The sequence below is a fragment of the Orbicella franksi genome, chromosome 4 (assembly GCF_964199315.1).
Source record: "Orbicella franksi chromosome 4, jaOrbFran1.1, whole genome shotgun sequence".
Taxonomy (NCBI): domain Eukaryota; kingdom Metazoa; phylum Cnidaria; class Anthozoa; order Scleractinia; family Merulinidae; genus Orbicella; species Orbicella franksi.
In genome coordinates this window covers 26,852,001-26,867,300 of record NC_138148.1, presented here as the reverse complement: position 1 = coordinate 26,867,300, position 15,300 = coordinate 26,852,001, and the positions used below count along the sequence as shown (strand labels likewise).

The 15,300-nt window shown below is 38.9% G+C and overlaps 1 protein-coding gene and 1 pseudogene across 1 annotated transcript in view; one reads left to right on the top strand and one right to left on the bottom strand.

Annotated features, from left to right (window-relative positions):
* Window positions 1-71, bottom strand: part of LOC145485256 (uncharacterized) — a 1,822-nt gene extending 1,751 nt beyond the window's left edge. The window contains exon 1 of the mRNA XM_081463959.1: window positions 1-71. This exon is cut by the window's left edge and continues 498 nt beyond it. The gene's annotated coding sequence lies outside the window, so the exon portion shown is untranslated.
* Window positions 71-8,085, top strand: LOC145485674 (uncharacterized; annotated as a pseudogene).
* The last annotated feature ends 7,215 nt before the right edge of the window (window positions 8,086-15,300 follow it).

The following is a 15,300-nucleotide window of genomic DNA, read 5'->3' as shown; positions in this document are numbered from 1 at the left end:
ACTTCATGTACGATTAGATCTCGGATTTACTCTTGACGTTTCACCGCGGATTCCATTACATGCGAGTTACATGATATATTCTCAGCCTGTAATACTTTCGGGTAGAAATTCGCTCCTCAAGGGAATAATTCAACCAATCGGACACGAGAAAAGAACAAAGAAAGTAAGTCGTGGCAAACGACAGATTTCGGGGGAGACTCGGAACCTATCAAATACGAGAAAACGAGAACGTCAAATCCTCTAATAACCATGTGATTTCGGACGGCTTTTCGAAGGAAAGCTGAAATCTTTGTGATTATTGCTTGCTAAATTCCTGCTAGGTGAGTGATCTTTTCGTTTTCGTCTTTGATCACGGGATTTTTTAAAAAGTGTATTCTCAATTTGCCACAGCATTCGCATTACATGTCAGTCTGGCCGAGTGAAAGGTTTCGAAAGATGCTTCAAAGTCGAAGATCGATGGAGGATCTCTCGGCGCCAACAGAATCACCGTCCGTGCCTTGGACACAAAATAAGCTTTATGAGCCCCATTTGGGGAGAGAAAAGCCCGTTACGGAACTTATTGAGCCCCTTTTGGGGATTACAAAGCCCACTGAGGGATTACATATGCCCTATTTTAATAGTAAATTTGGTAGGAGATACTTCACCGCTAAAGTGAAAAGACCAATATCACTGCCCAGACATTTGCTAAATCTGTGGCGATATTATACCGACAAGGCAAACCTAAAACTAGTATTATTTGTGATAACTATTATCTAAGGATCGTTTTTAACAGATCTTTTCCTACAGTTGTTAGCAGGGCGCTTATATGTAGGGCGGTGAAACGAGCGGGTCCGAGCAAAAAGGTGTGATGCAGTAGACTGGGGTCTAATAAAACGACCAGATTCCGCGTACTTACACTAGAACTTAGATTTCTAAAGAAATTCCACGAAACTCCCTTCTGTATGAAGAAGGAAGGTTTTTGGTGCATTTTTGTTCTGAGGTAATGGGAAAAGGTGAGTTTTTCAGGTTTCCGGAAAACAGGACTTCATATTTCGCGCTGTAAGATCTGCTCGCGCCAGTTGTACAAGCAATCGTTTGCATTTCTTCTGACTTGCGAATAAACGTTATGAAACTCTTTACTCTGGTATCGCCGGTTAATTTGTGCGTTTCTCAGAACAATCAGAATAATGCTTAATCATAACTAAAATCTGTTTTCGATCAGTTTTATGGTTGGCCATTCGTTTCAAAATTACGACAGGGTATACGCGGGTTTTTCTGCCGCGTTTACTTGTTTACATACGTTACGTATGGGCTTTAAGCTCATATATACCACCATATAGATGGCGTATATACGCATTTTTAAAGGGCCACACATTTGCGTAAATTCAAGCGCGGGGATATGCGAAATAAATGCCCAAATATACGCGTCCTACAAGGAACCATATATACGCGTGCTAAAATGCGCGTATATGCGGGTCTCGTAAATTACGTTGTATATGCCAGCACGAAATGTGCCTTTTAAGAGAGTGGCTGTTCATGTATGATAGCAATGAAAATTACTTTAACCAGGAATCGTCAATATGGCGGCAGTGGCGAAATGCCTTGTCTTGCTCCTTCTGCTATTTAATGTTTGTTACTGCAGCTCTCCAGTGACTGAACTTCTAGAAACAGTTATGCGTGTTTTGAATGACTGTTCAAGATTTTATCCCCACGGTAATCGTAACATGGCAGAGAACTTGATCGTTCGTCGTGAGGTTGCTCTGGATTCTGTTCACCGTTTAGGACAGAGGTGCCCAAGCGAATGCGGAGAGAATTCTGCTTCTCGAATTGCTGGTGAGACAAATTCAATACTTACTACATAGATGGGAAATGTTTGCAGTTCAGTTTTGAACTTGAGTAATCTCAAACTACACAAAGCATAAGCAGTGGAAAACAGTTTTATAGAGAAAAATTTATATCTGGGTTGACTTTTAATCCTGGGTTAGCGTTAACCGGCTTTCGAACAACCCGGCCCAGATGATTCGAGAAATAAGACTGACGTGGGTTTTCCAATTCTGGTATCAGTATCATGCTGGGTCATTTGCCAAGTAGAAACATCTATGTTCAGCGTCAGCGTGTAAGGGAAAGTTTTTTTCAAACTGACCCAGCAGGGTCTGATTTGAGGTGGTTCAATACCATCACAAGGCGTCAGGGGACCTAATTCTCTCTGGCACATCGATGGACTACACTGCCTTATCAGTTGGAGGTTTGTTATACATGGTGGTTTTGACAGGGCTTTAGACTTTGAGTTGTGCAACAAAAAATTCTGCTGCTACTGGGCTCGCTCTGTTCTTAGCTGCTGTGCAAAGTTATAGATTGACCTCTAGAGTGTGTTCAGACGAAGGGGATGAAAATTCAGAGGTCGGAAGGGCTATGCTATGGCACAGGGGATTTAATAGGGGAAGCAAAATTGCTGGGTTGTCTGTACACAACCACTGAATTGAACGTCTCTGGAGAGAAGTCTTTATTGAAGTCGGTCAGTTCTACTACACTCTGTTCTACCAGATGGAAGAAAATGGCATCCTGGAATCGACCAGCATAATCGATCTGTTCTGTTTGTATTACATATTTCTTTCCAGAAATGATTAACAACCAGTTAAAACTCCTAGTTGAGGCATGGAATAACCATGCTGTACGCACAACCAATATAGGTGAACGCAGTGATTTTACAAGATATATGTAATATCAGGAGCCATAATCGGGGACGGAGGCCGTAAGTCTTGGGATCCGCGCGCACCTATGATATGGGACAATTTTTCTATTTTTAGAACAAACTGCGCCATCCTGACGTCATATCCACGCACATGTCATCGTCGGATCCACACACATGTCGGGGGCTCTTGCGTGGATGTTGTCACGTTGCGTGATCAAATAGTGAGAGTTGAGAGACCTTGAGAGATTATCTTGCGTATTTTTCACAGTGTAGGCAGGGAATAAGGCAGGGAATACGAACCAGGGCGCTTATATGTAGTTTTATGCTCTGAGCTAACGGAAAAGGTGGGTTTTTCAGGGTCAAAAACAAGACTTCAATCGCTGGGAATGGATAATAAGATCTGCTCGCGCTAGTTGTAAGCTTACGCGTATGTTTTTTCGTTTCTTCCGACTTAAGAATATAGCAAGAAAACTCTCTACTCTGGTATGGAGTTAATTTGTGAGTTTCTCAGACAATGGTTAATCATAACCAAAACCTGCTTTGATGGTTTCTTATTGTTTCTGCTTGTTTGGTGAGTTTCCAAAAGTTTTTGAAAGTCTGACGCGTACAATTAGCTCATTTGCATAGTGCAGCTCGTGCACTTTTAAGGCCGAGTCGGTGTTTTCAATTGTCAACAAATCTTGACAAAGATTTCTTTCGTTATCTTTTGTGCTGAGATGCTGCAACAAATTTCACGAACGCAAAAAAGGCTACGAATATCATGTGTGTTTCTTCAACATAAGCATAGTGAAGTTTTACACTGCAAAAATGACAATAGACAAGGAGTTTTGATAACTCGATCAACAAAATCGAAATCGTTATTCGAAGATGATTAAAGAAAGCGTCATCGTACATTTCATACTTTGCCGATTATTTCTGCTTTATTCGCATATTTTCAGCTTAGCTTTTAATATGTTCTCAAACATTTATCAATCTTAAACATATTTAAAAACTATAGAGTTATTGTTTGAGTTCGATGTACGCCGCTTTCACACGAAAGTGCGGCGGAAGTACAATTTGTCATGTTTACTAACTGTACAAAACACGCATCGGCGGGCGCTCTCGTTCATCGACAACAGAGAATTTACTGGATTTTTACGCGAATAAAACTGAGTAGTATCTACGAACGTTAAGTTATTGGGCCTTGATGAAACATCAAGCGTTGAATTCAGGCGAAACTCAAACTAGCAAATTTTGTTTTACTTTTCGGTCGCGATAGACTGGCAAATTCCTCGCAAGCGAGTGGCAAGAAGAGCTAGGAAACTATGAAGTCCTGAAGCTCTGCTATATCTAAATGTATCCAGCTAGTTTTTTGCTGTGTAATGGAAAAGCTGTTAATCTTCAACATATGTGAAATTTAAAGTGGGGTAATGTACGGCTCACGTAAAAGAAGCATGCGTCGGGACACAACTTGGTCAGCGATATATATCTCTGCTAAAAGCGGAACATACCTAAATTCGACACTGTCTTACTTCACTCAAACTGGAGCGGCTTACGACGAAAATACTTAAGCAAAATTCCAACAGACGCAAATGCGCTGGGTTGTGGGCCAAAACATGAAAAATGTCGGGAATTTCGGACTCCATTTCCCCCGCGCGACATCCGCAAAAATCCTCGCAGCATGTACGCGCGTGTGCCGCAGGCGATGGCGCAATTTGTTCTAAAAATAGAATTATTGTCCCATATCATGGGGACAGCCCCAATACTAGATATGGCGCGCGCTTACGGTCTCCGTCCCCGATTATGGCTCCTGGTAATACTGGAAATACTAGCTGTCAAGGACACATTTGATGATAACACCCAACCAGATGAATTATCTGGTGAAGACCCAATAGGACTTACACTAAAGTCGCATTCTGTTTCCTAAAACTCCCCTTGAGGTATTGATATATCATGGGCTGGACGACCCACTCTTCCTTTAGAAGCTGATGCACTTGGCAAAGCCCTTATGGGAGTACACTGAGGTGCATGAAACTGCTCTTAATGCAAACATTTCCCATCTAAGTAGCAAATATTGCATTTGTCTCACCAGCGATCCTAGAGGCCGTATCCTCTCAGCATTCGCCTTGGTACCTCTGTCCAATGAATCAACTAACGGATTAGCCTGCGTAGCTTGGCGGTTTAGCAATTTTTTAAGCAATTTGAGCGCGAGTGCACAAAGCGACAAAGCCGCGAAAACGAGCAGGAACCTCCCAGGCTCCTCGTGCCTACGCCGCATTTGGCGCTCGTTATCGCGGCTTCGCCGCTTTCTTAGCGTTCAAATTGCCTAAAAACCGCCAAGCTACGCAGGCCACTAAACGATGTACAGAGTAATCCACAGCAACTTCTCGACGATTAGCGTTAGGATAAAATCTTGAACAGTCATTCAAAACACGCATAACTGTTTCTAGAAGTTCAGTCACTGGAGAGCTGCAGTAACAAACATTAAATAGCAGAAGGAGCAAGACAAGGCATTTCGCCACTGCCGCCATATTGACGATTCCTGGTTAAAGTAATTTTCATTGCTATCATACATGAACAGCCACTCTCTTAAAAGGCACATTTCGTGCTGGCATATACAACGTAATTTACGAGACCCGCATATACGCGCATTTTAGCACGCGTATATATGGTTCCTTGTAGGACGCGTATATTTGGGCATTTATTTCGCATATCTCCGCGCTTGAATTTACGCAAATGTGTGGCCCTTTAAAAATGCGTATATACGCCATCTATATGGTGGTATATATGAGCTTAAAGCCCATACGTAACGTATGTAAACAAGTAAACGCGGCAGAAAAACCCGCGTATACCCTGTCGTAATTTTGAAACGAATGGCCAACCATAAAACTGATCGAAAACAGATTTTAGTTATGATTAAGCATTATTCTGATTGTTCTGAGAAACGCACAAATTAACCGGCGATACCAGAGTAAAGAGTTTCATAACTTTTATTCGCAAGTCAGAAGAAATGCAAACGATTGCTTGTACAACTGGCGCGAGCAGATCTTACAGCGCGAAATATGAAGTCCTGTTTTCCCCGCGCTTGAATTTACGCAAATGTGTGGCCCTTTAAAAATGCGTATATACGCGATCTAAATGGTGGTATATATGAGCTTAAAGCCCATACGTAACGTATGTAAACAAGTATACGCGGCAGAAACACCCACGTATACCCTGTCGTAATTTTTGAAACGAATGGCCAACCATACAGTTTCTTATTGTTTCTGTTTGTCACTTGTTTGGCGAGCAGGAAAGTCTGACGGGTACAAGTAGCTAATTTGCACAATGTAGGGCGTGCACTTTCAAGTCCGAGTCGGTGTTTTATTTCTCAATATAAAATCTTGTCAAAGTATTTTTTTCGCCATCTTTTCTGCTGAGATGATGCGATAATTTTTGCCAACGCTAAAAGGCTACTAAGACCACGGTTTCTTCACAGTGAAATTTTATACTGCGAAAATGAAGAAGGCAAGGAGTTTTGAGACCTCAAACAGCAAAATGAAATTGTTATTCGGGTTGATTGAAAAGTGCTACCGTAATTTTGCTGATTTAATATCTCTGCTGTTTTCCCACATTTCCAGCTAAACTTCTAATATGCTCTCAAATATTTGTCAAATCAGTCAAACATATATAAAGCTAGAGATATTGTTTGAGTTCGATGTACGTTTTCACACGAAAGAGCGTAATTGAAGTTCAATTTGTCATGTTTAGCTATAAAACACGGATCGCCGGGCGCTCCTTTTCATCGACAACCAGCGATTAATTGGATTTTTACAGAAACAAAACTGAGCAGTATTTACAGACGAAAGTCCTTATGCCTTGATGAGGCATCACGTGTTGCTTGCAATTCAGACGAAACTCAAACAAGCAAAATTTTATTACTTTTCGTTCGCGATAGACTCTATAGCGAAATCCTTGCAAGCGTGTGGCAAGAGGAGGGAAACTTTGAAGTTCTGAAACGCTGCTATATCCAAATATATCCAGCTGGTTTTTTTACTATGGTATGTAAAAGCTACCGATCTTCAACATATGTAAAATTTAGAGTGGAGTAATGTGGAGTACTCGTAAAAGAAGCAGCGGATCACGACTTGGTCATGATAGGCGGGACATACCTGCATTCGACACAGTCTTACTTCACTCAAATTTGGGTAGCCTACGACGAAACTACTTAAGCATCATTACAACAGACATAAACGTACTGACTTTTGGGTCTAAAGCATCAAAAAGGCTTTTGAAAATAAACCACTGGTGGCTCAAAAATAAAGAAAGAAAAGTTGATTTCCGGTTCGTCGAGTGGAGATTTTTGGCAGCCATTAATTTCACCGGAAGCGCGGAAGGAGCGCTCGTGCCAGTCTTTTTCCGCATCACACATTGGACCAAGAGCGGACTGCCCGTTTCACCGCCCGGCCTTTTTCCACCCTGGTTGTTAGGTTTGATGAGTGAGCTCAGTTCCATTGTTGGCGTGCCGCCATTCAGAGAATTCCATAAATATTTCCCTGGGAAACAATCCAGGTTAGTTGAACAAGTTCAACGACATAGATACCGAGAACCCTCTAGAGTTCCTTTTAAAAAGGTCATAAATGTTATGAAAAAGGGAAAAGCTAGATGCAAGCTTAAGTTTATACCCCTAAATTTTCCAAATTGTACGTCTCGGTGGTTGACTATAAATTATGGTATAAGATATCTTAACAGATGCAACCGTTTTTTTTTGTTTGTTTGTTTGTTTTTTTGCTAACTTTTTCAAATATTTAAAAAGATTGGCAGCAAAGAATCTCAGTGTCACAAGTAAAAGAACAAACTAGTAGCCCTTGTTCAGGTAAAATTCTAAAATCAACTTGCCTTGCCAAAAGATATTGTGTATCAAAAATAAAACTTTTGAGATCAGGTGATGCTGAATAAAATCCAGGTCCTGAGCAAAACGTGGACAATAACACCAGTTTGTCAGTAAATTTCATTAACTTTACATTTTGTTGTAGCTGTTATGGTTGTTGTTATTATTATTCTTTCAATGAAATACTACACATGTTACCTGTCATTTTGATATCGTTTGTATTGCTAAAAAAACATACTAAAAGGTTATGTTTGCATTTTCAGGCAATGGACGAAGGAAACAAAGAAATTGTTGGTTTCTTACATGACGTGTCTCCCAAAAAAAGAGCAAAACATCTTACTTCAACATGTCAATACGAACGGCCGATGGCTTAGTAAGAGGAGTGTTCCTCCTCGGAAATAGACAGGAAAACTTCGATGAAATGATCCACGAGAAAAGCCCAATAAAACTACCGAATTTTAGAATTGAGAAAACAGGAGATGCAACAACAGTACTGATGAATAACAATGTGCAATTAGAACCTACAGAAAAAATAACGTTTTCTCAAACGTTTCATCAAATGTGAGGAATGACCTTAAGGTGGCCAAATTAACAAATGGTAAACGCCACAGCGTGCACTATTGAGTTATGGATGCACGCGGGAGGTTGCTAAGCACGAAAGAAGCGTAAGAGTCGCACGAGGCGATAGCCGAGTGCGACTCTAGCTTCTTGAGTGCTTAGCAAACCTCCCAAGTGCATCCATAACTCAATAGTGCACGCTATGGCGTTTACCATTTGTTTTATAACATAACCTTGAGACATTGGAACAACAGAAGTCCTTTTATTGAGCTACATCACAAAAAAATGTTCGTGACAAGAGAAAACAAGCGCGCGAAAATTCATTCATGACAACCGACTGCACACCAGTAACTCGATAAAGTTTCATCTTCAGACAACTGTGAAGACAGTTTCGCATTTCTGGAAGAAGAACGTCGGCCATTACTTTGGAAACAATGTCTGTCAAAAGATTTGCTTTGTAAACATTAGCACACACGTCAGCAGCGTACACCCATGGGCAAATAGTAGACGCTAAATTAACCAATCAGAGCGCCGCTTTGCTTTAGTTATGTTATAATACAGTTTTCGCGCTCGCTTTTGCTGATGCAATTCAGCGCGCGCACAAGGATTGTAAAAACAAACATCCCGTCAATAGAGCGATCATTTTATTTACTCAAAACCCGCACTATCTGAGCAGATTTTTTCTATATTTGAGCGCAGTGTATTGATGGCTTTAGTCTTTCATTACGAAGATATATTAGAAAAGGTAACGATGCAAAGAAGGCAGCAATTCTCAGCTTTTTCTTTGTTACCGAAAGAACCCAGTTAAACTGCAGCACATGCGCAGTTGCTCGAAAAATTGAGACCGATTGCTTTCGCAGAAACTTGCCGATTTCTAACGATCCAGTCGTTAGAATTTCAAGAAATTTGTCAAGAAAATAGTTCAGAGACCACGTGAATGATCTATCACAAAAAAATTGAATTTTGACATAGGTGATATTTAATAATACAGGACATGCAGTGAAAACGATTTACGGCGAATTACGAAAATCGTCTATGTCAAAATTTTACTAGAACAGGTTGACAGAAGAGATTTAATGTCAATTTGTAATGGGCAAATGATGAAAAAAATCTAACGACTGGATTTTTTTTAAATAAACAAAAACCATTTTTTAAGCCTTGTTTTTAACCAGCCCCGTTGCCATGGCAACAGCACACACCTTAGCCAAAATGCGAGAATAAACCCTTCTGTGGTTAACCTTGACTCCTGCAAAAAACGGGCGCCAAAACATAAATAGTTTAAAAGTAATGGTGAATTAGGCATAGGCACTTAGAAACTGTGTTCGGCCACCTTAATTGGATTTTTACGCAAACAAAACTGAGCAGTATTTACAGACGAAGGTTCTTATGCCTTGATGAAGCATCCGTGTTGTTTGCAATTGAGGGGGAACTCAAACAAGCAAAATTTTATTACTTTTCGGTCGTGATAGACTTTATGGCGAAATCCTTGCAAGCGTGTGGCAAGAAGAGGGAAACTTTAAAGTTATTAAACGATGCTATATCCAAATATATCCAGCTAATTTTTTGCTATGTTTTGAAAAAACTGTTGATCTTCAACATATATAAAATTTAGAGTGGAGTAACGTGGAGTTCTCGTAAAAGAAGAAGCGGAACACAACTTGTTCATGATAAGCGGGACATGCCTGCATTCGACACTGTTTTACTACACTCAAATTTGAGCAGCTTACGACGAAAATACTTAAGGGATATTCCAACAGACAAAATAGTAATGAGTTGTGTGCTAAAAGCACAAAAACGCCTTTAAAAATACGCCACTGGTGGCTCAAAACAAAAGAAAGAAAACTTCTGGTTCGTTGAAAGGAGATTTTTGGCAGTCATCAATCGCACCGGAAGCGCGGAAGGAGCGCCCGTGCCAGTCCTTTTCCGCATCACACATTGGACCAAGAGTGGACTGCCCGTTTCACTGCCCGGCCTTTTTCCGCCCTGACATGATTGAATCTGACGGTGATTAGGGACGAGCGAAAAGACTTCACCATTTTTATTTACGAATTCTCCCGTATTAGCGGAGCTCCTGCGAGCCGAAGGCGCGCGAGTGGAGCCCCATACCTTAGAAAATTTGGTAAGCCATCGATCTCCAGTAGCTTGGTTGTCACGTGACTGTCGGTACGTACCTCCGTACGTCCGTACGCCAAGCCCCATGCCTTGAAAAACAAGAGTAGCACCATTACCATAGCTACATCTTTGATATTGAACATCCATATTATAACTAATTGATAGCTGTCAAAACAAGGTATCCGCTGACCAGCATCACGTGACCATATCGCGGGCTCAGGTCAAGAGCTTGTCGAGGTCGCGTTTTTTCTTTTTTTGAAGTTGACCGCTGATCAGGTACTGGGTTTTCGATTTTTTTTTCCTTTCACATTTTTGTTCCCATTTAGCGACTTATATCAATTTGTAAAAAAGTAGGCTAAAAAATTAACAAATGGCTGTTTAGTTTACATCGGTAGCTTACGTTATACTACAAGTGACAAAAAAGAAAATTACACAAGAAAAAAGACAACAAGAACATGGGACACAAAAAAATAAATGAATGAAATTACCCTTACCAAACCAGCTGTATTTTTGAACTGATTTTAAACTGTTTTGAATGTATTTTGAAGATTTAAACAGTATTTTGAATTCACTATAGGGTATTTTTGTGTTATTTTGTAAGAAATTGAAAATTTTGCGTCTTGTTTGTAATGTATTTCAAGTATAGTGAAAACATATTTCATGACATTGGAATGATTTTCATTCTGTTTTTAATGTAGTTTGAGCTTAAAACGGGGTTGAAATAGGGGAGAGATTTAAAGTCTATTTTAATACTATGGCCACAAAAATTTTAAACAGTTTTAAAATGCTAGTTAAACCCTGTTTTGAATGTTATGCGGCAATGGCTGTAGGTTTAAAAAGTATTTTACAAATTATCAGTGTAATAATAGTCTTTAAATAGGATGTTTAAAATGTAGTTGACAAAAAGTGTCAAGACCGTAAAACTTGTTTTAAATAGGACGCTTAAAACCTATTCGAGATTTATATTAAGTTTTAAAATACAGCCAAAACAGTCTGTTTTAAACATATTTTAAGTTTTAATTAGGTGAGTATACTACTTAAATAGCAGTTTTAAATAATGACAGCAATGTCTATCTTAAAAATGGGTCCGCAAAGCGTACTTGTGCGGGCTTAGATTTACTTTTATTCCATTCAGTTGGAAAGCCAGTTTTAAACGTCAGTATTCGGGAGTTAAAGTACTACGAGTGAATAGGCCATCACTAGAAAGATAAAGGTATAAATGTAAATGAATAAGGTAATATTGATTATTAGGTAACAACGTAGGTAAGTTGTTATTAATTTTACTGACGACTGTTTACAGATATCAAATTAACTTGTACATGTACTGTCAAGAGAGTTTGCTGTAATATCTAAGCCAGTTACATAATAAAGTCAGCAACTGAGAATTAAACAGTTGGTCCCAAATAGACACCTTGTCAACGGTGTCGATTCCACTGAAGTTCTGAATACGTTTTGTCATGACTGGAAAGAAATATTGTCGCGTGGAATAAGAATAATCAATTTGCATACAGGATGTAGGCTCTTTTGTTGATTGCCAGCTTTAAGATGATGCAAAATGTGGTAAAATGTTACTGTAAATGCAGTAAAAACAATACAAAAAAAACATATTGTTCATACAGTCTGCATGCTTCTTTTGACACATGTAGATCCATGTGATGTTAAAAATTTATGTTGATGATTGACTAGTAGTTTGCATAATAATTTCTGGATAGAGGAGTGCATCCATGTTTGTTTCTCGATTCAATATTAATCTTCAAGTGGCTGTTAACATGCAGTTGTATAAAGAATTGTGTAATAGAGCTTCCAACGGCTCACGTGAAAAGTATACAGTACAGGTTTACCAGCTGGAACTTGATAAAAAGTCATTGCTACATGACAAGCATCAAAATTATGTCTAAAGGAGTGTTCCACATTGCTCAGTGTGCTTCACTCTGGTTTACCAGGTTCTTATGCTCACATATTGTTTAAACTTGATGAGTTATTGATGGGTTTGAGAAAATTATTTGAAAAAGCTTCTGCAAGTAAATTTTTAAGAGACATATATTGGGCATTGTTTGATATCAGGAGTAAGAATATGACCGATGTATTAAATTGCATCACGTTGCATTGAATGTACATTCTGGCAAAAACCGAAACTATTCCTGGAATATCAGTTAACCTCACTGTAAAAGTTAACAGCAAATACTCATTTTTATGCTGAATCAATACCTTGAAGAACTGTATAGGCTCGATCCAATAAGTATATTCTGAGAACAGTGTCTTCTATTTTATTGTAAATTTTAACAATAATCAAGCGAACATAATTTGCAACACACTGCTTACCAACGTTCACCAAAGTGTGCTTCTGTCAGTTCCTTGACTTGTGGCTAGCAGACACATTGGTTGTTGGATTAGTGTTATTAAATACTGCAGGGCCTGGATTGTTCTCCACATCATTCACTTCCCCTTACAAACAATGGGATGTAGACAAAATGTAGCCCATCATTTCTGTACATGTCCAGAATTTAAATGTTGTCAAGTAAAACACATTTAGCTAAGAAGTGGTAAGAATCCACCCCCGTTGAACATGTGATAAGGCATCCTTCGCTTCCTCGACCGATATTGTTCAACTGATGTCCCCATACTCGCAGTTAATATTGTCATGTAGTTAAAAAACAGCTCCAGTACATGTAAGTTCAGCAGTTTGACTGCATTCACAGCTGCTTAAAATGACCGCACAGTCCAAGTACATGTATACGATTTACGTGAACAGTAGAGTCCAGTAACTGACACCCGTACTATCCACACTGAACACGAGCCGGAGTTGATAAATGCATTTATACACGGTAAAATTCTTTCAGCATAATTTAAACGTATAATATCTTAGTCTACGCTATAACTAATAATTAATATAGTATAGTCGCCGGAGAAATTTTCTCACGAAGGTATAAGTGAAATAACAAAGAGTGCACAGTTCTCGACGGAAGTGCGGAAAGAATGATGATATGTAACAAAAACGAGGCAAAGCAATTTAGAAATGGAAAATAACTTACTTTTAAAACTGCAACCAACTCGCGACGGTAACCTGTGGAAAATATTACATGTACTCAAAACAACGATGGTCGCCGTATCGAACGCTCACGTCATATAAGCCTACTCAATTCCTCCCAGAAAACCTAACGATACGCTACACGTAGACAAATAAATACCGCCGACGGTAGCATAGTGGAGGCTGAAACCCCCACAAAAACAGATTTTAAATACACTATTTTTGCGCTATTTATAAATCTAGCCTAATGGAAATTTAATGCAATCAACATAATTTGCATCCCTTTTTTAAAAACTGCTTATAGTTTCTTTTCACTCGAGCTTTACATACAAAACCTTTAAACACAATGGATCTCAACTGTAGTAGGTTTAGTTTACCGGGTACATTGTATCTAGAGAACAGCAGGTAAGTTCTATATTTCATTGTACCACGCTGGACTAGCGCACGCTCTCAAGTGGAACTTTGTCGCCCACTGTTATCAACCTGAACTGTACAGCAGGAATACAAGAAAAATTACCAAGCAATATTTCAAAAGGGCGGCAGGAGAAGTAATTTTGAAAGCGATTCAAGCCCTTTGTGTCCTCCGCGTGATCACCATTTTGCATTTGAAGAAGAAGTGAAAGCCAGCGGCAGCCTAAATTGTCTTTTCGAAAAACATTGTGACGGGCAAAGCTCTTTGGAGCGAGACAGTCCCAGAAATCAGCTGCTCTACTTCTCAAATGGGGAATAAAGATTTGGCTGAAAATGATCCACCAGTGCCTCAGTTCCCGAAAGAGAGTCCTTTTATGGCTGGAGGATAGAATTTAAATGTGGGATGTCGTCTGAAGTTTTCGATTTAGTTTTGCAAGCAGTATGTTATATCTAAGTATATATATCTTCGTGATTACAAAGAGCGAATCAATCCAAATTATTTATTTGGTTACTTACGTATATAATCTATCTGCATATTGATTGGGTTTCAAGCCAGGGCTAAATATTCATTTTAAACGAGAAGACTGGTATCTAATAAGGAAAACCGGTACCTAATAGGGAAAGAAATGACAATGGATATAAATGAAAATAAACAGACTTAAAATCTGCTGGGAAAAAAAAAACATATAAATGGCTAGTAGAGAAGAAGTTTCTCACTGCCAACATTTTCATTGAATGCTGGTTGCAAATCACGTATTAGTCTTCTCGTTTAAATTTATTGTAATTCGATGCAGCTAACCGTTTTACACTTCTGATGATGTATGTAGAAGCATACGAAACGTTAAGTTCTCAAATCAAGGTTTTTACAACATGCGTTGTTTTGTTATGTTTGTGACCGCAGTTTGTTTGTTTTTTTTTATTTTTACTCAAGCTGAAATGGCCGGAGAGTAAGAGTTTCTACGATTATGTATGGTTCGTTAAAATGTGATTAGAAAAAATAGTGAAACCACACATTGAACAATCATATGCTCACAATTGATCATTTTTTTGAGTTTCTGATCCAGGGAAAAATATCCTCTTTTTATTTATATGCATCTTATTAGATGTTTTGGTGTGTAGTATTGCTGTATATTTGTACACCAAATCATCTAATAAGAAATTTATTATCCAACTGCTGTAGTCAATAAATTAATCAATGAAAGAGGGGGAGTGTGACAGTGTTGCGCGCGCGCGCCGACCTGTAAGGCAAACAGGTTTTCTACTGTCTTAATAACTATACCATATCGCTGTATATTTGTTCTGTTATTTGTACGGTATTCGTTGCAGTTGGATAATAAGGTTTAATTGTTTAATTAGGAGCTCCACTTTTAGGCTTGGCCAAATTTATATATTATATTTAGGCTTGTGTAGGTTTTTTTCTGCCTGTTGCTGGACTGGAAAGGGGATTTGTTTTTTATTACGCTCCGTCATTTAGATCAGTCGAATTTGTTGCTGTTCCGCATGTAAGCTTATGGTATCGGCAAAACTAAACTGATTTAAATGATATGTTTAATTCTCGTTATAAATATAATACACAAATTTAAACAAATTGCAGCATAGAAAGTGCTTTGTACAGATCTTTATTCACTATTTGCACAGCTTTGGAAAACTCACTGGCTCGATTGTTGCGCT